Genomic DNA, 25,999 nt, shown 5'->3' on the forward strand with positions numbered 1-25,999 from the left:
TGATCCAGCATGCCTTTTATGTGTTTTGGATGTGCGTATCTTCTCTGCATCTTGTCCATGTAGCGCATTTCTCGAGGCATGATACAGGAAGCAAGTGTTTCAGTGTTGAGGACACCACCAACTCAAGATGGCATCTGGCAGTGCTTCCCAACCCTGGTCATCAGGGACACCTGACTTGCATTTTTTTTCCATTTTCCCTGCTCTGCCAGAAGCTAGTTAGTAAGCTCCTGATTAGGACAGCACACCTGAATAAGCTAATTAGCTTTTAGCAGACCAGAGAAAGATGGAAAGTTGGCAGTCCAGGGGTTGCCCAAGGAACCAATGGCCTCAAGGTCACCAACATTTTGCCTGGCTGTGGCACATAGATGATTAAGTCTGAGAGGTGGAAAAGAACCGATTGTCTACCTGTGTGGTCACCAACTAGGATCCAAGGTAAACAAGAAGTCCAAGTGCATCAATTAAACTTCAAGAAGCTTCTGATCTTCACCTGGATGACTGAGAACCTACATAGAGGTTGCATTCAATTTTTTACTCAAGTGTGCCTGGGGTATCAGCAAGACCAGGAACCCCACACATTTCCTTATGTTCAAATAGAGTTGCATCAGGAAGGAGATCTGGTGAAAAACACTTCACATCACAATTTGGATGTTGACAGGATCAGCACATTATCACAGCAAAGTCATCGTATTTTGAGACAAATTATTAAATTTGAGTGGAAATGCTAACAGTAACACTTACCATGACCTGACCTTTGCAATAGGACCCAAAAGATGGTGAACTATGCCTGGGCAGGGTGAAGCCAGAGGAAACTCTAGTGGAGCTCTGCAGCAGGCCTGACATGCAAATTGGTCATCCAACCTGGGTATAGGGATGAAAGACTAATCGAGCCATCTAGTAGCTGACTAACTCAGAAGTTTCCCTCAGGATAGCTGGTGCTGTCCGCCCACAGTTATATCAGGTAAAGTGAATGACAAGAGGCCATGGGGCCAAAACAATCTCAACCTATTGTCAAGTGCTTGGTAAGTAGAACTGGCACTGCCGGATGAACCGAACACAACTCTTGCACTTCTGGTATTTATATTTGTGTATTTATGTTTATAATTGCAAATTGTTTCTTTTACTTTCACGTTTACTTAGACGTTTGATACTCTTTATGCTTCTTACCCTGTGTGATGATATACAATGCTGCTGGAACCTCAATTTCCCCGAGGGAGTCTTCTCAAAGGATTAATAAAGTTCTATCTAATTGAATCTAATGAGATAAACCATAACATAACCAAAACAGAGATGAATATTTGCTGATGATGTTGAAATGAATCAGATAGTTCTGTGTGCTGTCATTGGTAAATGACTAATTTGTAAAAAAAAATGTGACTCCCCACCTATCACTAAATAATGCAACAGGGCTACATATTTCATCACATAGTGACGGAATGGTGTACTAAGTCTACAAATGAAAGTTCAGAGTAAGAATATATAGAATGGCTCTCCTGTGGTATCCAGAGAAACTGGAGGCATCCAAAAGCCCCCCAGCAAAGTATTGCTCGGGTTGGGGTAGCACAGTGGTACAAGTGTCTAGCACACATGCTTCCCTTAAGATTTCAATTCAAGATTCAAACAACTTTATGGTTCCCTAAAAGGGCAATTCATCCATCCATCCCATCCATCCATTTTCTTCCGCTTTATCCGGAGTCGGGTCGTGGGGGCAGCAGCTCAAGCAAAGCCGCCCAGACCTCCCGATCCACACACACCTCCCCCAGCTCCTCCAGGGGAACCCCAAGGCGTTCCCAAGCCAGCCGAGAGATGTAATCCTTCCAGCGTGTCCTGGGTCTTCCCCGGGGCCTCCTCCCAATGGGACGTGCCCGGGACACCTCTCCAGCGAGGCGTCCAGGGGGCATTCGGAAAAGATGCCCAAGCCACCTCAACTGACTCCTTTCGACGTGGAGGAGCAGCGGCTCGACTCCGAGCTCCTCCCGAGTGACCAAGCTCCTCACCCTATCTCTAAGGGAGTGCCCAGCCACCCTGCGGAGGAAACTCATCTCGGCCGCTTGTACCCGCGATCTCGATATCACACCCAATTACCTCAGACAAAAAAAAATACAGCAATTAATCCACAATTGTTACTAGTTGAACATAATAATGGCACACATCAGAATTAAAACACCGCACATATACATTTGATTGTTTATGTATGCTAAACTTTAAGACAGTCCGTCATCCGAATTGAGGCAATATGAGTGTGGGATATCCACAGCAGTCTCGCGTGCAGCCACGAGCTTGGGGGAAAACAGAAAGCTGCAGTAGCTGAGCCGTGCTGCCTCCTGGTGGGGGGGAAAGGAGCGGCAGAGCATAGTCCTGGGGGGGGGGGGGGAGTAGGGTCAGAGACACGGGGGGGGGGGTGGTAGAAATATTGGTAAGGGAGGTGTGCATCATGTGTGAGTGTGCAGATGAGTTTATATCAGTTACTGTCCGTGTGTGCATAATGTCTGGAGTTGCCTTGACAACATATGTAGGGAAGGGCAGAAAGAGAAGAGGGGGAGCCGAATGGTTCACCAAGGCCATAGAGATTTTTCTGGAGGAAAACAAATGGGGCATTTTGATCTTCGGTGGCTGATAAGCCTACCATGTTTAGGGTTAAGCAGAGAAACAGAAATTACATTTACGGCTCCTCTGACCGACCAAATCCAATTCATGAGTATTCCCTGCTCTCCAATATCTTCCTTTGCAAGGTGGACAGTTGCTCTGAGATGTTTTCCAACTTGCGTCTGAGTTCAAGTGTTAACGCAGTCTGAGATTGTACTGCTTTGCCCACCTCATTAATCATGACAGACAGGTGAGGGCTTGTGGTTCTGGTAGTAGCCGTCTTACCAGTTCTCTAGTATGTCAGGTCAGCCCATAAACCAACAAGCAACAGCCCTCCTACTATAAAACCAAATAAAAATAAATCTTCAACGTCCTCCACAAAGAGTGGAACCAAGCACCTGAGAACATAGCCCGCAGGGTAGGTTCCATCTGGGCAAGCAGGGTTCCCCAGCCCTGATTTTCTTGTTGAAAAAATGGTGTCAATAGCATTCAGAGACCAGCTGATCAATTCCATAGTTATTCCAACATAGTTTGAAGAATTCACAGTCTGGGGAAGTCGAGACTTTGAAGGTTGGAGCAGAGATAGAGAAACAGAGAGGAGAGAGGAGGAGGATATGCGACTGCCCTCACCGAAGTCCCAGCTCGACTTCCCATACAGAATGTCCCCAGTACAAGGTCATGCCCCATTCTTCTTGTCCATCTGGAGTGGCTTCAGAAAGGGCATCTGGCTATTGTGACACATCAGCATGCAGATTCACACCTAGTCTGCTGTGGTGACCCTGACCACAATGCACGAAAAAGCCCAATGAAATTCCATTTTTACCCGTGGCCAAAACATGGCCATCAGGTATTGGGAAGGCATTCCATCTGTCCATCCGTCCATCCGTTCATGCTCAGCATAAGTCCACTCTATTACTGGCAGGGTCTTCAAATTCATAGGGAGGATTCTTGGAACACAGACCTTGGTCAAGTTCAAAGATGGCTAACTTTGGCCTATTTTAAGTGGTCAAAATGTCACATTCTGTTTCCTATTTTTTATGTTCATACGGCCGACAGTATAAGTCTATTCCAATTACTGTCAGGGTCTCCAAATTCACAGGGAACATTCTTGGGACATAGACCTTGGACAAATTATAAAATGGCTAACCTTGACATATTTTACAATGTCAAAAGGTCACATTTTGTTTCTGATTTTAATGCTCATGTGGAGGAGGTTATATTAGCATTGCGTTATTTCATGTTGTCTTGTCGAATAACAACAAAAACATTTATTGTAGGTTCTCCCGCAATATGTACCATGAATCAGAAGTAAAGCTGTCGCTGGGGAATCAAATCCATTACGATGATGATGAACAAGAGATGAGTGGTGGCTTGTCAGCAAGGGAGAATGTGTGCTTTTTACCTCCAGACTTAATTAAAAGCAGATTCACAGGGCTTAGTGGGAAAGACTGCTAACATGGAGGGGTTGGGGAGGAATGGTCAATGAAAGAGCAGGGATTATGGATGCAGCTCTGTGTAGGAATCTGTATTTGTGTTTAAACAATATAGTGCATGCAGGCCATTTTTCATGTTTTTAATGTAGGCTGATTAAATAAGAAATATGTCTAAATGCATATAACCATGCATAAAATGTAAATCCATCGACAGAAGTCTCAAATGCTAAACGCTTCTACTATTAATTTATTTAAAAGTGAAAAATTGGGTCAAACCTGGAAACGTGCATTACAACATCCACCAAACCACAGAATTGCCTCAAAATCTGGATTGCAACCATCCAGGCACACAACTGGTCCAATGATAGATATTAATTGTTGCAGATTTCATTGTCAAAATAGTTGTCAAAACATCTCTAGTTTCTTGTCCCAATTGGTCCCAGATGGTTCCTTTTACTCCTATGTATTGTTTTATTACAATTATAGATGACTCTCCACTATAATTTCATAACTGAACCAATATATGCTAACACAGTCGTCCCCAATTCAGGTCCTCATGCCCCAAAGTACATTTTTCCATTTGAAATAATTAATACTCAATAATTTGCTCAGTCAGGCGTGTTCACCTGACTAATGAAGCATGTTCATTATCTGGTTCCAACTGATTTGTATGTTTTGAGGTCACATAAGCTCACAAGATAGACTAGACCACTGTCCACCATTTTTTGTTGTGCGCCATTGCGGCTCCATCCCGATGCGCGAATTCCTCTGCACGTCTTTCATTACAAAATCTCCTGTAACAGTGGAATGTGCCGCAAAAGTGCTGATGTCCACCTCTTCTACAATTTCTCTGGTAGTGAGACGATGTCCCGGATGAACACAGCGTTCACTTTGGAAATGATCTGGTTGTTTCAGCCTGTCGATGGCCGCTCGGAGCGCGGCATGCCCTCCGCCGTTGTGGGCCGCCTTTAATCCGGTTGTAATGCTCCTTAATCTGTGTGATGCCCAGAGTATCCTCACCAAAAGCCGTCTGAATCTTCCGAATGGTTTCCACCTGGCTGTCTCTCACAGTTTCTGGAAAAATTTGATTCAGCGCTGCTCCAGTCGCTCAGCCATTTCCCTGACAATGAAAATCCAGGGGGTGGACCAGTGCTCACTCAAAGCCTGCCCACAGGCGAATGACACAACCGACAGGCATGAAAAAACTCACGCATGCGCACGAAGGTTCAAGCTTGGCTGATGCAAGCGCACATCATTCAAATCCATATAGTTTTTGAAAAAAATAAAAAGGTCGGATACTTTTCTAACAGACCTCGTATATAGCACTTTTCCATCTGCATCAGATGCTCATAGCACTTTACACATCAATGCCTCACATTCACTCCGATGTCAGGCTGCTGCCATGCAAGGTACCCACTACACACCGGGACCATCTAGGGGATTAAGGACCTTGCCCAAGGGCCCTTAGTGATTTTCCGGTCAGGCTGGGATTTGAACCAAGGATTCTCTGGTCTCAAACCCAATACATTAACCACTAGACCATCACCTCCCCTATTTTTTGAGTAGAAACTCTCCTAAATTTTGGAAAAATGGATACCAAGCTCAAATTTTAAAATTTTCACTGGAAAAACATACTTAGAAATGTATCCTTTAACAGGCAAAAATTCATAGTGTTTTAGCCAATGCAATTTGTTAATGATGCTGTCCAGCATGTGCGATGTGATCTTATATTGCTGTCTCAGGTTTGAGTATTGTTTAATAATGTTAACACATATCAAGCATGTCATGTTAAGAAAACCAAAAGCAGCAGGACATGATCGTTTTTTGAATGACAGTACATGAAGTATGTGTTCTCTCACTAACAAACATGCATGTTGTTATTATGTGGATGTTGAATATTTATCTCACTCATTCATCCCTCATCTTCAACCGCTTATCCGGGATTGGGTCGTGGGGGCAACAGCTCCAGCAGGGGGCTCCAGACTTTGTCATCTATCTACATGTACATTTCTTGTCCATTTAGAAGCTAAAAATAATAATGTTAGATTGGTATCCTATTTTCCATGAACTGGACTATTTGAGCAAATTAAAAACAATACTGATATACCTCTACTTAAAACTGCCAGTAAACCTTTTATAAAGCCACTTTCATGAACTCTGTCTAGACTAAGATGCTTGTAACACATCTCTTGGGCCTTGTGTCATGTTGCACATTTCATTGTGAAACTACTCACAGCGCCTGACAATTGGTTGCATCGCCATTGGTTTTCTCTTCAGGCAGTCATCTTTATAAATCTCATTGGAAAGGCACCAAACAAAAGTTCCAGCATCATCACCTTGCCCAATGCAGATTCGAGATTCATCACTGAATATGACTTTCATCCAGTCATCCACAGTCCATAATTGCTTTTCCTTAGCCCATTGTAACCTTGTTTTTTTCTGTTTAGGTGTTAATGATGCCTTTCGTTTAGCATTTCTGTATGTAAATCCCATTTCCTTTAGGCAGTTTCTTACAGTTCGGTCACAGACGTTGACTCCAGTTTCCTCCCATTCGTTCCTCATTTGTTTTGTTGTACATTTTTCGATTTTTGAGACATATTGCTTTAAGTTTTCTGTCTTGACGCTTTGATGTCTTTCTTGGTCTACCAGTATGTTTGCCTTTAACAACCTTCCCATGTTGTTTGTATTTGGTCCAGAGTTTAGACACAGCTGACTGTGAACAACCAACATCTTTTGCAACATTGCGTGATGATTTACTCTCTTTTAAGAGTTTGATAATCCTCTCCTTTGTTTCAATTGACATCTCTCGTGTTGGAGCCATGATTCATGTCAGTCCACTTGGTGCAACAGCTCTCCAAGGTGTGTTCACTCCTTTTTAGATGCAGACTAACGAGCAGATCTGATATGATGAAGGTGTTAGTTTTGGGGATGAAAATTTACAGGGTGATTCCATAATTTTTTCCTCAGAATTGAGTGATTCCATATTTTTTTCCTCTGCTTGGTCTAAAAAAGTAACCGTTACTGACTGCCACAATCTTTTTTTCTTGATTTCTTATAGTGTTTCTTAAAGCCAGAAAGTTGCCATTTGAAATGACTTTAGTTTTGTGTCATGTCTGTGATCTGCTTTTTTTCTACAAAATTAAACAACTGAATGAACATCCTCCGAGGCCGGTGATTCCATAATTTTTGCCAGGGGTTGTATATGCATTTATTAAAAACAAGGATGGCGTATAGATGTAATGGTGTTGAAGCGTATGTGCTGGCCTCAGCGGGAAACAGTTTTTTCATAAACTGTCAGTTCTATTCACCACAGGAGTCACCTCATTCATGCTGGTCAGCATCTATATTCCACCACAGGTGTGCATAACGGAGACACAGCAGCAGTTCATTGACTAGAGCAGACATGGAGAGAAAGTGTCCAGACTCCCTGTTCATCATTTTGGGGGACTTTAACAGAGCAAATGTGGGCCATGAACTCCATGGATACAGATAGCACATCACATGTCTGATTAGGAACGCTAAGATTCTTGACCACTGCTACTCAACAATAAAGGACACATACCCCTCTGTTCCATGTGCAGCTTTGGGTGTCTCTGATCACTGTCTGATCCACCTCATCCCCACTTACAGGCAGAAATAAAGTCTTCAAAGCCTGTAGTGAAGAATGTAAAGAAGTGGACAAATAATCAAGTCAGGCGCTTCAGGCCTGATTTCACTGCACAGACTGGAGTGTCTTTGCAGCTCCATCTCCAGACATTCACAAACTTTGTAAGACTGTGATATCTCACATCAGTTTTTGTGACGACCTGTGTGTGCAGACCAAAACCTTCTGCACATACAAACACAACAACAAACCTTAGTTTACTGGAAAACTGAGGCAGAGCTGTTGTGATCCCGCAACAGCGTGGAGAGGTCTTCAGCATGCCACCAGCTACAGGGAACCATCCCCCAAACCTGTGCAGGACCCCCAACTGGCTGTTGAGTTGAACATGTTTGATTACAGGTATGAAAGGTACCCTCTCACACCACTCACCCACATCAATAACAATGAACTACCTGCCCCACTAGACACCTCTTTCCTCCTCCCCTCTTCAACACTACTTGCACAAATAATCTGTGAAGAAGACGTATGCCGGCACTTTCACAAACAAAAGATCAAAAATGCTCCAGGATCTAAAGGTCGCTCATGTCTGATTACACATGCTAATCAGCTAGCGCCCATCTTCAACCGGGTCTTCACCAGATCTGTGGAGCTGTGCAAGGTCCCATCGTGCTTCAACTGCTCCATTATAATCCCATTCCCAAAGAAACCCTCTGTAACACAACAAAATGACTGACTACAGGCCCGTCGCCCCAACATCTGTACTCATGAAGTCTCTTGAATGGCAGATGTTGAACCAACTGAAGGACATGACAGGACTCCTGCTGGACCACCTGCAATTTGCCTACTGGGCAAACAGATCAGTTGAGGATGCAGTTAACATGGGTCTGCAATACATCGTGCAGCACCTGGACTCTGCAGAGTCATATGTAAGGATCCTGTTTGTGGACTTCAGCTTGGCGTTCAACACCATCATCCCCAACATTCTCCACCAAAAACTCTCCAACCTCTCTGTGCCTCTCTGTGTGCAACTTCAATCTTTTTGTCTGTTTCACACATTTTATTTTATTATTGCACATTTTATTTTACTTGCACATTTCATTTGCTCTTTTTTACTGTGAATTCTTCACTGTTTAGTGGATATTTTATACATGCTGTACAGAGAGTGCTGCTCAAGCCAAAGACAAATTCCTTGCATACTTGATGAAAAAGGTCATTCTAATTTCCTGTGGCACTTACTTTTGACTGGGAATGCCACAGATGTAAGGTTGAATAAACCACTCAAAATTCGATAAAAGTGGTGATCATCTTTTTTCTAACTTCAAGTGCACGGTATGGAGGATATCATGAGGCCTTGAGGCAGTCATATGTAAAATAAAATATTTGAGTGTTTAAGTTGTAAATCGGTCAGATTTGACTCAAACATGACAGGAAGGTTAAGGAGCACTTTTTCTGAACATCCTGCTGGTTCTATGCATTTGGGGACACACCAGAGCCCAACAATAACAGAAATGTCCCCCCAGCCTAAGTAACAATATGTATTTTCTATGTACCCCTGGACTTCTACTTAATTTCTGTTTTTCTTAAGATGTTGTTCAGCTGTATAGTGAATTTGATCTGTCATGGTTTACATAATGGCTTGGAGAAGGCAAAAAGGAAGTCAACATTTCACCCTGCAGCACATGTAACAATATATATACAAAGCTCATGTAAAAATATATATGAAAAGTCAACATGTTAATCATTTGTTAAATTATTGTAGCCTAAATTTGAGCTGAAACACTGATTTAAATTTCTATTTACTATTTTTTTCTCTTCCCCTTAAAGTAATTAGTACTACTTTAAATTTAAATCCAGGTTCTGCAAATGGGTTGGCTTTCTTTGTATTGCTAAGCAGTGTGAAACATTGATTTTACCAAATGGAGCTGCTCAATAGACACTTGTTTACTGACACATCTTGTCTTTCTTTGAATCTTATCTGGTGTGCTGAGATGTAATCTCAGAGGAGAGCTGACAAGCTACACAGCTACTTCCTTGACTTGGAAGTCACACTCTGTCCATGTGGAAAACACAAATGTCAGATCTGTTATATCAGAAACCACCCTGTAGGGCAGCATATCAACATATTCTGTCTCATTTGTGAATATATAGCATGACCTATGGTGTGTCCTATCCAAATATATATATATATATATTTAATGCTATGCATCAGAAGACTGCACACATTCTGCTTGCCATAGTTTGTACTAACACCAGTGTGTTCATAGTTCCACAAAGGGTGAGATCTGTGTTCCTTATACAAAAGCAATTAATCAATATTTATTATTATTATTGGCATTAGAGTCCTTGTTGCAGGTGTGCATGTTGTCAATGCTTTTTGATTGTTCTGACCATGTGGGATTAAGTAGCACCGGAAAAACAGGCAATATTTCAGTTATAGTGGAGCAGATAACTGTAACAATTGTTCAAATCTGGTTACAATCACCAAAATTTGACTGTGTATACCTTTTTGGTATATATATTTAGACAAATAACGTTAGCCATTTGAATTTTCAATCGGGGGCCAAATAGGGGTCAATGAAGAATTGCACAGGGGTAAAAAAAAAAAAAGTTCCAATCATAACTCCATAATATTTAGTCATAGATAGTCCACATTATACCACATTATTTGTCTGATCATGAAGATTCCAAAAGGGTATAATTTGGACTATCTATGACTGAATATTATGGAGTTATGGGGTAAAAACAGCAAGAATGGTGACAAAGGTCAATTTCAGTTTGTACAGGGGTCAAAAGTTAAAGTTGCTCCAATTTTGGTAAAAAGTGGTGCAAATTATTGGTTGCATTGAAATGATTAACAAATTGATTAGTTTTGACTGTGACGGATGCTCGGCCTGTAAGGTAAAGGTCAAACAATTTCGACGTCCATTGGATTCTATAGCATGTGACATATGTTACCCCGTAACATGACAACTAAGCATGACACATGGTGCAAACTATTCCTTTTTAAAACCCTATTAACTCAACCAATAATTTGCATCATGTTTTAGTCCAGACCTGGCAACTGGCTGTCTTATAAAGTGCAGACCTTACTTTTGGCCAAAACCAAAAGTAGCCAGAACCGCAACAAATGTTGCTTCTGCTTCAAATTTTTACCTCATTGGAGCAGGATAAAACAAGTGTCAAGCTGCAGTCATCAGGAATATCACATTTTAAAGCTGTTCAGTCCCATTTTAAAGCTGTTAAGACTACAAACACCCAGATGTTACCACTCACTAGCGACAGTTTTGGCAATCAAGGTAACAGTTTTGCCAAATGGGATGAAATTTTTCAACAGCTGGAAAATTTTAGCCCAATTTCAAAACTTATGCTCATGATGGCTGCAACTATGCATACAAATTTAGTTCAAGATTGACAAAGATGGATAAAAAAGTTACTTTGATACTTAAAAACACCCCAATTTGCTATTTGGGATGAAAAGCGAAGGAGAGGTGGAATAGTCCCATAAGAGACTGTGTTCCAAATGTAAAAAAAAAAAATCAAATCAAATCTTGTTGTGCACCTTTTCTGTAGAGTAGTCGACTGACTGACTACAATGAAAATACAACTTTTTAATACATAATGGTGTTAATAAAAATAGCAATAATAGTATTTTTTTGTATAGACATTTTTCACTGTTTAACAACATCACTGGAATAAAAGCCAATGGTATTAAAAATTTTAAAGCTCTCATCAAATACCTAAGGGCCTGATCCTACTGGCATTGAGGAAGGTTTGCGTATGAACTGCGCACAATATTGGTGTATATTCGCTAAACATCTGCAATATCCGTGAAACATGCTTGTATGAGTCGGCCGACATCCACACACGTCTGCAATTATCCGCAGAGGCACGTTTTTCTGTTGCCAGGATTTTTGAGCTGCACAAAATTTTGGTTGCAGATGACATCTGCCTTACATACTCAATCTTTGCACTGTATATCCGCTGTCATCCGCTGATATCCACAACCGATGGGGTATTGCAGCTTGGCAGCGGACTGGGACAGTGTGTAAAACCGAAGCAAGCATCATCCAAATAGGGAAATAACAAAAAACATTAATAATAATCTTAAACTGTGTGTCTTATTATTACAAAATGGTGCATAAGAGTCTATGCATGCACTCGTTTATTAAAAAAAAAATCATCAGGCTAAAATTTGGGATATGTAAGGTGTTGTTTTAAGCTTTAAGGATTGTGACTGAGCGCAAGTTTTTCAAGTGTGTGTGTGTGGGGGGGGAGGGGGTGGGATTCTAAATGGTTTACAACATACTATGTAAGTGACTTTGATTTGAGCTCCATGAATAGTAGCTATAAGGTCAAACTGCAAAAAATAATATAAATGTAAATTAATATTTAAATTCATATTTATTTCAGCAATGTATCCTATATCTTTTATTCCTCTGCCTATGTGAGTACTTTTTGATGTCAGACACAACTGACCTGCAGCGTAACAGAGCTGCAGCCAGACATTCACCTCCACACCGAACTCGGCTATATGATTTTCACACATGCACACGTTGCAGTTCCATAACTCCTTTTTATTTCATAGAGTCATAGCGGCAGATATGTGGGTGTATGTGTGTGGTCTGTTGTCTGCCACCTGGCCCCATTTATGTAATTGTGTGAGTATGAACATCTGGTCACAAATGATAACAGAAGAGTACAAATGTAAGTGCATGTCCACTTGTTTTTCATTTTTTGACTGTGTATTTGCAGTTCTTGCAACAGATGTGTGCTGGTGAAGAACCTGATCATGACAAATGTAACTTGTTCAATTCGATCTACGAACACTAACTACAGTGGCACCCAGAGTGCATAATTATGCCAAGGTCCAACAATCTTGGGTTTAACATTCTGACACTGTCCTTTCTATCTCCTCCTTTCACATTGTGAGAAGGTCTTTCTTTGATCTTTCCCATAACTTACATAGATCCTGGCTGCTTACATGTGATCCTCATCTTTGTTCTTGATCACTCACTATTAAAAGCTGAACTCGGATCCTGATCGGTAATCATTATCAAATCCTGATGTGTGGCCTTTGAGCCTCGGGACCTATATTTGATCCCAATTGCTGAACGATGATCTTGATTGGTGATCTTTTAGCTGATTCTTTGATGTGAGTGCTGACCTTTGATCACCTATGTTTTATCCTGATTGTTGACCTTTTGATCACAGTTGCTGATCTTTCATTGTTAAATTTAATCCTCAGTGATGATCTTTTAATCACAGTGGTTGATCTTTTGGATTTGATTGATGGTTGATCCACAACTTTGTCTGGATCACTGATCTTTTTTTACTCTGATTTGTTGATTGCTTTGAGACTTTGACAGAGGTTAAAATTCTGTTGCAATTGCCTGTCTTCTGCATGCATGCTTGGTAAATTGGTGACTCTTAATAGAAATTAGGTGGGCATGCAAGTGTGAATGCATTTCTCTGTCTATATGTGGCCCTATGATACAACCCCAGTTCCAGTGAAGTTGGGACATTGCGTGAAATGTAAATAAAAAGAGAATACAATGATTTGCAAATCCTCTTCAACCTATATTCAATTGAATACACCACAAAGGCAAGATATTTAATGTTCAAACTGATAGACTTTAATGTTTTTGTGCAAATATTTGCACATTTTGAAATGAATGCCTGCAACATGTTTCAAAAAAGCTGGGACAGTGGTATGTTTTATACCCAATCATGACACTCGCCTGTTTCCAATTAGGTGTTCATTGAGCATTCATCAACTTTGTCTTTTGTTTGCCCCATCCAAAATTTTAAAATTTGCAAGTTATGCAAATAACCATTGGTTGAAACTGTGAAAGGCAGACGTTAAGACAATTTGAACATATTACTTGGTTCTGTAGAGCAGACAATGCATGGAATGTCTGCTGAATCTGCATAGAATAAACTTATCTGAAAGATAACATTTGTCCAAATCCAGATGGCATATAAAGGTAAATGTGGTGCCTTATCACTACAGTTTTAATGAATTGATTTGGAGGTTTGATTAGTTGTTAAATGTCCAATACAACTGCAATAGCAGTCAGATGGAGATGCAAAATAAACTGAATCATTATCTCATGAAGGTAGAACCCAACTAAGCTAGTGCATCCAGTAGCATATAGGCATCCAGAGGCATAGAAGCATGCCAAGTCTCAATAATTTCTGAATTTTATCATTTTGGTTTAATATTCTCCATGTACCCTTAACAAAAATGTAAACCAAACACATTTGTTTTCACTACCAGTTTTCATGAGCTGAAGTACTAGACCTCAGACAGCTGTGCACACAAAAGGCAAATTTGTTGAAATCAATGTTAGTGAAATCTTAACCTTGTTTTTGTCTAATCTATCCAGCCAGCAGCTGTGCCATATCAAGATGCAGATTACATGGCATGATTATTTCACAGATCCACCTTGGAGCAGTCACAACAAAGGGCCGTTCTACACTGAGTTATGAATAAACAAGTATTAACCACAGAAGAAAGAATAATCATAAAATAATTATTTGATCAAGTTAAAATTGCTAGAAACCAGAATCAATCAAGAGTAGACAGATATACTGGCATAAAAATTAGAAGACTAGCAATGGAAAAGCTAAACTGCAGTGCCATTTGTTGACATACAATAATGTTAATTGTAAGGTTCCAGTGGTACTTCATGGTTTTGACACCAGGAGTATTAGCAAAGACAACGCAAGAGTCATACCTTCTAACTGGCTTTGGAAGACATTCCTAAAAAAATATTCTGGACTGTTAGGACAAATCATAACGGAACCCTTACCTGTACATTTTGCATTCATTCCTGTTCTGGCAAATGCTGAGTCACTTGTTTAGGTGACTAACACAATGATCTTGGCCAACCAGGGTCAGCTCAAGTCTGTGATCACATGCAGTGACAGCATGTTCCTGCATCCACCACACTATGGAATGAAACTGGGTTCTGGATGACAACAACCCAAATAGACAAGAGGTCCATGTGCAATTTGAAAAACAGCCATAAATGTTGCATCATCAGGTGAAATGTGCCTTAGTCTTCTCCAGTTGCTGGCATCCTCAGCAATGAGGCACCCATGTGCTGCACCTTGCCCACAGAAATATGTCACATGGCCAAAATGCAATACTTGACAAGGTAAGTCAGGGATGCCCAAGTTCGGTCCTCGACTTCTACCTTCCTGACGCTTAGTTGTCTCCCTGTTCCAACACACCTGAATCCAATGAAAGGCTCATTAAAAACCTGCTAATGAGTCTTTCATTGGATTGTGATCTTGTCTGTACATAAATATCAGTCTGTCATGCACAGATACACAGACATGCCACATGTGTTGAGGGAGGAGCCGACACACTGGCACACCACATATGTTGGGTGGGGGGGTTCGGCACAGCCACACCCATGTGTGTTGCTTGGTGATGCCACACTTGTGGGGCAATTAGACAGTTTTCACGAACAGCTCGAATGTGCTCAGCTGCTGTCTACTCTTGTACCAGGAGCGCGAATAGACCTGCCTTTTCTATGTGTCCAGCGTGCAGTGTTGGATGTTCGTGTGTGCCACGTGGAATTTGGCTGACACCTGCCAAGAGAGGAGTCAAATGAGCCCTCGCAGGGCACTCTCTTTATTTCAGCCACTGATGTCCGGCAATGGCTGTGGTGACAGCTGTGAAAGGCATTTGAGGTGGCTCCGATTTTTCACGAGTGGCATGCAATTCCTCCTTTGTATGCTAGTCAGCTTCAATGGGGTTATGTGTTAAGAGGCCTTAATATTTGTACAGTGGTCGTACTGCTCTGTGACTGCTTCCATGAATGGAATTTGAACTGGCATACAACTGGCATTCCAAATGGCAACCCACCAGCATTCGGAGCAGTCTGATAACGTCGGCACATCCCGATTGTGACCCTGATGACCCGCACCCCCCCCCCCCCCCGTATCTTGTTTGAGCTGCACAAGGGAATTATTGTAAAGACTGTGGCATGCAATCATCATGTGCATTATATGTGAACATCGCGCAATCATTCCAAATACACCATGTGTCACAGCGAGTCAACGTGACTCGCTGGCACATGAACGTGCACTGTGACTGTCTGGATGGAGTCTAACAGCCATGATAAAGTGATAATACAGTTACATCCACTGACACATGAGGCGGACTGAAAATGGATGTGTGAGTACATGTTCATTCTGGACGTTATACCGCAATCACAGGCGCTGTGTCAGCGCATCTCCGTGATGAGTTGACTTGCACTGTGGCTGTCTGGACAGGGTCTAACAGACACATGAGGTGAACTGACAATGGATGTGTGATTACATGCTTATTCTGGATGTTATAAAACGATCTCAGGTGCTGCGTAAGTGCGTTTCCTAATGCACACTGCACACATAACATGATAATACAGGTGCAACCTTTGACCCATGAGGTGGACTGAGAGTGGATCTGTAATATGCTCATTCCGGATGTTACACCATGATCACAGGAACTGCACATCAGCTCAGTCACATGAGCTGCACAGCGAATCACTAATTTAGTGAATTGGTGAATTTTGGCTTGCTGATTCCAGATGGCCTTCACTCTACTGGGGAAGGCACTGGCACCTTGTCTGCAAACATAGATAGAGCTCTACAGGGAGGGTAACATTAGGATTTTACAGCAGGCCATGGAGCAGGTGATTAGAGACCCTGCAAGGCTTATGACAAATGCGGATGTGGAATTGATTAGTTAAGCGGGGAAATTAGTACAGAAAATCCACTATGGTGATAGTGCAGTTTTTCTGCCAGGGAGGGAAATTCACAAAGTTGAGACCGTGGCCTGTTTCCATAGATGTTTCCATAAAAAATCATAGAGGGATATGGTTTGCAAACTTAGTACCAATTACTACATTGGATGATGTTGAAATTGAGGATGGCCCATTCGCTGTTCCAGCAATATCAAATATTTGGTGTCTACTAACTACAACCCATGTGGAATGTCTCAAACCTAAACCTACTTACAGGCATCTTATATATGCTACTCTGGAACCACCCCTAAATCCAAAAAGTCCAACTGTCAACCCCACCGAGGTCCTTAGTCTGGGTCTCATTAACATAAGACCACTGTCCTCAAAATCATTGATTAATGATCTAATTATGGATCATTACTTAGATATGGTTGGGTTATGTGAAACCTGGCTTAAACATACAGCTGTCCTCCCCTTAAATGAGGCCTGCCCACCGGCATACACATTTAGTCACATCTCTCCTGATGCGAAGCAAGGCAGGGGTGTTGCTATAATTCATAAATTGAGGTTTAGCTTATGAGGTGTTGGGGTCACAAATATAACTCGTTAGAGCATCTGATTAGTCACTTTACCCACGATGCTACGTACTGCCTAGGTCAGAAGACTAACAATTAGCTGTATTGTTTTGTCACTGCATGTAGGCCCCCTGGCCTATAACTCTGAATTCTTAGATTAATTTGGTGCATTCATCTGTAACTTGTCAGCTAGTGCAGATAATATTGTGATTATTGGTGACTTCAAAATTCATAGAAATAACCCTTCTGATCCCCTCTGCAAATCATTTATGGAAATTGTGGATGCATTAGGATTTCAGCAATGCATTCAGGACTCTACGCACATTAGTGGAAATACCCTTGATTTGGTTCTCGCACGTGATATTGCTGTCATGAATATTGACATCATGCCTCTTGCATCGGTGGTCTCTGATCACTCACTTATAAGGTTTACAGTTTTGCTGCCATGTTTAGTGGAACAACAACCTTATTTATCACTGCAGCGATGCATCAACTCCTCAACTACGACTGAACTGGAAGCTAGACTCTCTGATATCTTAGCTTCACAGTTGGAAAATGCCCAATCAGTAGACAGTCTTGTGGAGAGTTTAAACTCAGCGCTCACAACTACACTCGACATGACTGCACCACCTTTATTAAAACCATGCCGCCCCCCCCCCCCCAAAAAAAAAAAAACCAACAACAACAAAAGAAACAAAAACACAGTCACCTTAGTTCAATGATTACTTCCATGACCTCAAGCATAAGGCTAGAAGTCTAGAACGGAAATGGCGTAGTCCAAAATTAGAAGCATTCTGCCTTGCGTGGCGTGATGCTATCTTAGACCATCTATGGTCTATGACCATGCACTGCTGGCTACAAAGCAAACCTATTACTCTGATTTGATCAACAAAAACAAGCATAACTCAAAGTTCTTGTTTGACATGCTGGAAACACTTATTTATGGACAACCACCTGTACGTCGCTCTGCTTTTACAGCACAAGATTTCTTGGATTACTTTGAGAAGAGAATAGAAGACATGAGGTTAAACATATCCCAGCATGCCTTAAGGCAGCCACTACACCCTGCTATTGAGGTGGGTGCCATTACTGAGGTAATAGCTAGATTTGGAGAATTTAACATCTGGATCTGTTCCTAAATGTTTCAAATTTGCAGTGATTAAACCATTACTTAAGCAATGTAATGTAATCTTGACCCTAGTGTACTGAAAAACTATTGGCTAGTATGAAATCTATCATTTTGCTCAAATTCTGGAAAAAGTGTTTTCATGACAGCTCGAGGACCACTTTACTGAGAATGATCTTTATGAGCCACTGCAGTCTTCTTTTAGAAAATATCATTCCACAGAGACAGCGCTCACTAAAGTGGTGAATGATCTTCTGCTACGGTTCTGGTGCTGTTGGATCTCAGTACTGCGTTTGATACCATGGATCATCATATTTTACTCAGTAGGCTGGAGAATCATTTTGGTATTACGGGGAGTGCCCTTGCGTGGTTGACGTCATACCTGACCAGTCATTCTCACTGTGTTTTGTACAATAACACTACCTCTAACCTTAGTGACATAAAATTTGGGGTTCCATAGGGGTCGACTTAGGCCCCCTGCTTTTCTCCCTTTATATAACACCCCTTGGGCTCATATTGTGGTGTTTTTGGATTACCTTTCACTGCTATGCTGATGATACTCAGTTATACATGCCGATAATTGCTGGTAATCTCAGCCACATAAAATCCTTAAAAGATTGCATTGCATCAGTGAGAAGCTGGATGTCTAGCAACTTTCTACTTACTCTGATAAGACTGAAATGATTGTTATTCGTTCAGTGAGACATCGGCATCAAATTGACCAGCTAACGCTTAGCCTAGGCTCGTGTGTCATACACCACACTGACAAAGTGAGCAACCTTGGGGTAATCTCTGATCCTGTGTTGTCCTTTGACCTCCACATTAGAGCTATTACGAATCTCTGATCCTGTGTTGTCCTTTGACCTCCACATTAGAGCTATTACGAGGACTGCTTTCTTTCACCTGCGAAATATAGCAAAGATTTGTCCTATCCTGTCTATGGCTGATGCTGAGACCCTGATTCATGTGTTTGTCGCTTCAAGACTGGACTAATGCAATGTTCTATTTTCTGGTTTACCGCAGGCCAGCATTAGGGGTCTCCAAATGGTTCAAAATGCCGCTGCCAGACTTTTGACACGAAGCAGAATGTTTGACCACATTACACCTATTTCGGCATCTCTTCACTGTACCGGCTCGGGTTTTGCATTCTCAGGGTACATTGTGCATTGTGAATTGTTTTGTAATTTCTGTCAGTAGCATGGCCCAAGCAGAGTTACCCCTTTGAGTTTGGTCTGCTTGAGGCTTCTTCCTCAGGGGAGTTTTTCCTTACCACTGTCACCTATGTGCTTGCTCTGGGGGTTGGTAAGGTTAGACCTTACTTGTGTGAAGCACCTTGAGGCAACTTAGTTGTGATTTGGCACTATAAAAAATGAAATAAATTTAATTAATTAATTAAATTAAGTTAAATAAATTTTATTATTCATTTTATTACTTATTTAATTTTTTTTAAATCACTCAATTTCAATTTTTGCACATTTTTCCTGTTTTTGAATTTATTGAATATTTTGTCTGGTGCCTCTTCATTTGTAGACATTCCCTACTCTACTGTTTCTCAGCCACCCCCTCGTTCAGATCAATGTTATTTTTCCAGCTCAGAGGATGGCTCTCATATGGATAAAATCAAGGTTGTCTACCTTCCTGAGGTTAGAAAATAGTGCTGGTTGTTTTTCTACAACATTTCTCTTAAGATTCATTGAGTCATGAACTTCAAATCTATGAATATCTCGCTAACTTTACTGGAGACTCCAGGGGAGGTTTCTATCCTTCCTGAGTTTGATACCTACGTTACCGTTTGACAGGTGTACCATCCCAGTCAAACTCCCCACCTGACACTGTCTCCGGAGCGGGTCGGTGGCTTGACACCAGAAGTGAGAGGTTGCTCTGTGTTCACCTTCTCGCCTCACCAGCTGTAGTGACACCCCCCCCCCCCCCAAAAAAAAAAAACAAAAAACAAATAAGAAAAACAGTTTTGCATTGGTATGGTTTGTGATCAAGATTTCTTATATATATATATATATATATATATATATATATATAGTGAATCGCTGGCTCCCCTCGCCCCCATGCACTTTTTGCTTCTCTCCCCCCTCCCTCACCTAGGGGCGCCCTGACCAACCTGTGCGTCTTGTGTTTCATTGTGAAATGTCCACGTCGACTATCCTTCCTCTTTTCCGTGGATGTGGTAGACTCTGTTGTTGTCCTTTTCTACTTCTGGCCAGTGTGAACATTCTGTTATTTTATTTTGTGGACTCAGCAAATATTTATTTTATCTCTGTTGTGGAAGCGTGGGTGCCTGGTAATTTCACCTCCAGAGGGACATGCCGAATATGTCATCTTGGGTTTTCCACAGCTCTGACATCCCGGTCAGCTGTGTTTGACGGCAGTGCTCCGAGCTGTGTGCACCTACATGTCATGTATTACAGCTGGGATGATCATAATGTCTCATATACATTGTGTAACCTATGGGAGGGAATGACAATGTATTTGTTAAATGATGTCCACTATGGACATCACAGCCTTCCAGCAGTGCATGCTACACTCGACAGCGATCACCCTGCCGTTCCAGCTTTCATCACCTCAGCCACACCTCAACAATGTTGGATTGGGTGGACACGACATACTCGCATGTCAGTCATGGTGCTCGGAGGGGCATGACACAATTGCACACTATTCATGGTACTCCAGGGTGGACATGACACATTGACCGCCCTCTTGCGCATCAACAGTGGTGTCCTAGGCACTACATGCATGCTGGCCACGTGAATGGGCCCGCATTTTCTAAGCGTCCCGCGAATACTGTTGGAACTTTGTGGGTGGCATCTCAACTCTGGCCAAGTGTGGATTGAATGACCTTTTGGGTGCCATTCGCCCTCATTTGGCCGCTGGTATGAAGGCTGGCTCAATCACAGCCTTCGGCCAGGGTTCGACGTGGCCAAATAGTTTTGTTCAGCCCCTCTACCGCGGTCATGCCGTACGAATGCTGTGACCACGGTCAGTTAGGAGTACAACCTCATCTTGTCCCGTGCTTGATTAGGTTTCTAGCACATGCGTGACACGAATGTGCTAGAAACGGTTGTGGTGACTGCTGTACGAGGAGTTCGAGTGCAGCTCGGATTTTTCAGGAGGACCATTCAAATCCTTCTTTGTGCACCATTTGGCCTCATTCGTGTTATGTGTGAAGTGGCATTTAGTACCACTCTAACACGGAGAGCATCCTCATATCTTGCCTTTGTATGTGGTTTGCCAAGGTGCACGGGGTCAAACTGGAAAGAGCTCCAGAGGTTTACCAAAATGGCATAGAAGATCACTGGGTGCCCTCTACCCACACTGGGGAACCTTCACAGCTCTTACTGTCTCAGGAGAGCCAACACCATTCTAAAGGGCTCAACCCACCCTGGCCACTCTCTGTTTGAGCTACTGCCATCAGGCAGAGGGTACAGGGCCATTTAAGCAAGTACAAATAGATTGAAAAACAGTTTCTATCCAATTGCTGTCAGAGCTATGAATGCCACTGGAACCAAATAGCCATTTCACATTCCACACTTGACATGAGTGAAATATTTGTTTATGTGCAATATGCACTGCCACTGAAATATCCACAGTTTTGTGTGTACCTTTGTCTTCTTTTTATGCAATGTCTTATTTTTATTTATTCATTTATTTATTGCTACTTCATTCTTATATATATATATATATATATATATATATATATATATATATATATATATATATATATATATATATATATATATATAGCTTGTAACATACATCAACTAGTGATGCATCCTGGACACATCATCAGTGATGTTACCCGGGATCACAGAGTGTTTCGGGTCTTCCAAACATCATACACTCTCCTCCGGGCGACCCAGCCAGGGGTGATCAATCCCTCAGCTTGTGTCCAGGAAGTGCTACCCTACCCACGGATCTCCTCGCCTGATCCACAGCCACCTTGAGGCAACCTCTGCTGCCTCTGTGGCTTCCTTAATGGCTCTATGCTTGTTGGCCCCAGTGATGTCCAGGATGTTGTAGACCCTGCAGAGGGACTGGCCTGCAAACCCTCTGCATCCCACCTCAATGGGCTCACATCTTGCTCACCATCCGTTGCGACAACACTCCTCCAGCAGATCCTGGTACTTGGCCCTCTTCCGCTCAATGGCCTCCTCGATACGATCTTCCCAGGGGATCGTAAGTTCTAGGAGCACCACCTGCTTGGAGCTCACTGAGGTCAGCACCACATCTGGCCTTAGAGATGTTTTGGCTACATTCTCTGGGAACCTTAATTGCTTTCCTAGGTCCACTTTCAGTTCCCAGTCTTGTGCTAATGCTAGAAGGCCAGCAGAAGAGGTCCTGGTGGCAGCTGTTGGTTCTTCCCCAGCTCTGACGAAGGAAATGGTCTTCTTCACTGGGCGAAGACACTTGCACTGCGTAATCCCCATGCAGATGGTGTTTGCTATGGCCTTCAAGACCTGGTCATGCCGCCAACGGTAGCGCCCCTCGTTCAGGCCTCTCGGACAGCAGCTCAAGATGTGCTCCAGGGTCCCTTTCTTTTGGCACAGAGCACACACTGGAGACTCCACCTTCCCCCACAAGAACAGGTTGGACGGGCTTGGCAGTACGTCATAGACAGCCTGGATCAGAAATTTTATGCGCTGGGGCTCGGCTCTCCACAGCTCGGTGCAAGTGACTTTACGCTCCACTGCCTGCTCCCATCGCGTCCAGGCTCCCTGCTGCCGCATTCCCACCATCCTGCCTGCTCTCTCTTCTTCAACTACCACTCGCACTTCCTCCAGGAGCAGTACTCTCTTATCTTTCCCCTTTGCCTTGTAGCGAGGTGTTGTCCTGCAGCCCAGGCCTGCTCTTCCCCGCACCACTGTCCCCACCAGAGCTCTGTGCCGCTGCCGTGATTCGGCGAAATCTACGGCCTCTGCTGCCCTCCATTTCCGCCCAGTCCTGACTTCTATCCCAGCCTGAGAGATTTTTGGGTCACATGACTCTCTGTATTGCAGCACCTCCCTAGTGCGGCTCACCTTGAATTCCTCATTCAGGCTGCTGATGGGGAGCTTCAGCATGTTGTTTTTTCCCATACAGGGCGATGCTGCTCAGACTTCGCAGCAGACCCAGCCACTTCCGCAGGAACCTACTGACCCTCTTCTCAAAGCCTTCGACTGTGGAAATCGGTACCTCGTACACTAAAAGGGGCCAGAGAATTCTTGGGAGGATACCATGCTGGTACACCCAGGCTTTGAACTTGCCCGGGAGACCTGACTTGTCCACGGTGGTAACCAACCTTCTAATTCCTGGTTGGTCGACTGGATGGCTGCTGTATCTCTCAGGCTGCAGTCAAAAACCTTCCCCAGGCTCTTCACTGGCTTGTTGGTGATGGATGGAATCTGGGTGCCTTCAAGTGTAAAGTGGAACTTGTTGGTAACCTTTCCTTTCTTCAGCACAAGGGATCTGAATTTTGCAGGCTTGAAGGTCATACGGGCCCAGGTGGTTAGTTCCTCCAGCACCCATCAAGATCCACCTGCTCCCTGCGACATTTGGTGTTGTCACAGTCAGGTCATCCATGAAGGCCCTGATGGGAGGCAGCCTGATGCTGGACTTAGTTAGGGGCCCTCTGCACTGAACCTCGGCAGACTTCGCCAGCATGTTCATGGGGAGTGAGAAGAGGATCACTGAAATTGTGCATCCAGTACTAATTCCCTTCTCCAACTTATGCCAGTTCGATGTTGTGGACCCGGCTGAGACCCTCAGACTGAACCTGCTGTAGTACTCCAGAATGAGGTCTCTAAACTTGGCTGGAACATAATGCCGGCGAAGTGCCACTTCTACCAGCTTGTGAGGTATGGACCCATACGCATTTGTGAGGTCCAACCACAGCACGACTAGGTCACCTTTGTTCTCTCTGGCTTCCCTTATCAATCAATCAATCAATTTTATTTATATAGCGCCAAATCACAACAAACAGTTGCCCCAAGGCGCTTTATATTGTAAGGCAAGGCCATACAATAATTACGTAAAAACCCCAATGGTCAAAACGACCCCCTGTGAGCAAGCACTTGGTGACAGTGGGAAGGAAAAACTCCCCCCTAACAGGAAGGAACCTCCAGCAGAACCAGGCCCAGGGAGGGGCAGTCCTCTGCTGGGACTGGTTGGGGCTGAGGGAGAGAACCAGGAAAAAGACATGCTGTGGAGGGGAGCAGAGATCAATCACTAATGATTAAATGCAGAGTGGTGCATACAGAGCAAAAAGAGAAAGAAACACTCAGTGCATCATGGGAACCCCCCAGCAGTCTAAGTCTATAGCAGCATAACTAAGGGATGGTTCAGGATCACCTGATCCAGCCCTAACTATAAGCTTTAGCAAAAAGGAAAGTTTTAAGCCTAATCTTAAAAGTAGAGAGGGTGTCTGTCTCCCTGATCCGAATTGGGAGCTGGTTCCATTCTACTCCTACAAACCCTAGGAACTACAAGTAAGCCTGCAGTATGAGAGCGAAGCCCTCTATTGGTGTGATATGGTACTATGAGGTCCCTAAGATAAGATGGGACCTGATTATTCAAAACCTTATAAGTAAGAAGAAGAATTTTAAATTCTATTCTAGAATTAACAGGAAGCCAATGAAGAGAGGCCAATATGGGTGAGATATGCTCTCTCCTTCTAGTCCCCGTTAGTACTCTAGCTGCAGCATTTTGAATTAACTGAAGGCTTTTCAGGGAACTTTTAGGACAACCTGATAATAATGAATTACATTATGAGCTGGGTGACTGCCCCGTTGTGTTCCAGACACCCCAGTATCTTCGGGATCCCTCCTTTCTGGAATGAGGTGTCGATGTAGGAGTTCCTCAAGAGGTAGTCTGTCAGACGCCTGGCGACAATGCTGAAGAATAGTTTCCCTTCAACACTGAGCAGGGAGATGGATCTAAACTGGTCGATGTTCTTAGACTCTTCTTCTTTTGGAATCCATACCCCTTCTGCAAACTGCCACTGTTCAGCAACCTTTCCTCTCCTCCAGATCACCTTCAGGATCCTCCAGAGCCTGTGGAGTAACTTTGGGCAGTTCTTGTACACCTTATAAGGTACTCCACTAGGTCCTGGGGCTGAGCTTGATCTTGTCTTCTTGACCACCTCTTGGATCTCCTTCCAGCTGGGCTCCCTCCCATCAAAGTCCAGCGTTGGTACAGGTGGGTCAATCAAGGCCTTGCAGTGGCCCAAATCTTGCTCCCTGCATGTATCTGCGAGGGTTGCAGCCAGGTGGCGGTCAATCTCTGCTTTAGGGCAGGTAAGTTGGCCGCTGCGCTTCTGCCCCAGCAGCTGTTTTGTAAACCCAAATGGATTTGCTAGAAAGGCAGTGCGCTTCCTGGCTCTTTCCTTCCTCCTCCTCCTATGCCACTCAGCCCTCCTCAAGGTCATGAGCTTCTTACGGACTATGCTTCGCAGCTCTGCCAGAGGTCCCCTCTACTCCTCATTTGCCTCCTTGAACCGCTGCTTCAGGACCTTCAATTCCTGCCTGAGCTGCTGGATCTTGTTTGCTCGGTTGCTCTTGGTATAGGGAAGCTTTACCACCTTCTTCTCCTCCAGGCCAAATCTCTCAGTTGCTAAGCTGATGATGATGGTAGTCATGGTCTGGAGATGTCGATTGACTTCCCCCTTGGCTGTTGCTTCCAAGATGGAATTGATGTCTTCATCAAACTGGCACCATTCCTGCTCCTTATTTGCTTGGGGCCATTTAACCTGACGATGTTCTGGTGGTCTGTGTGGGTTTGGTGTTTGTGACACCTGGAAGTTCTGAGCACTGTGGTTTGATTCCGGGCCTAGCTCCTTCTGCGTCTCACCAGGGGGGGTCACTGCGCGCCGTGACACCTGCACCATCTGCACACATCCCATCTTAGCCTATTTACTTATTTTTTTTATTAACTATATGGATTTGAATGACGTG

The 25,999-nt window shown here is 43.2% G+C and overlaps 1 pseudogene; it reads right to left on the minus strand.

Annotated features, from left to right (window-relative positions):
* Nucleotides 1-21,970: 21,970 nt before the first annotated feature.
* LOC117516062 lies at nt 21,971-25,683 on the minus strand (annotated as a pseudogene).
* Nucleotides 25,684-25,999: the final 316 nt, after the last annotated feature.

The sequence above is a fragment of the Thalassophryne amazonica genome, chromosome 1, assembly GCF_902500255.1.
Source record: "Thalassophryne amazonica chromosome 1, fThaAma1.1, whole genome shotgun sequence".
NCBI lineage: Eukaryota > Metazoa > Chordata > Actinopteri > Batrachoidiformes > Batrachoididae > Thalassophryne > Thalassophryne amazonica.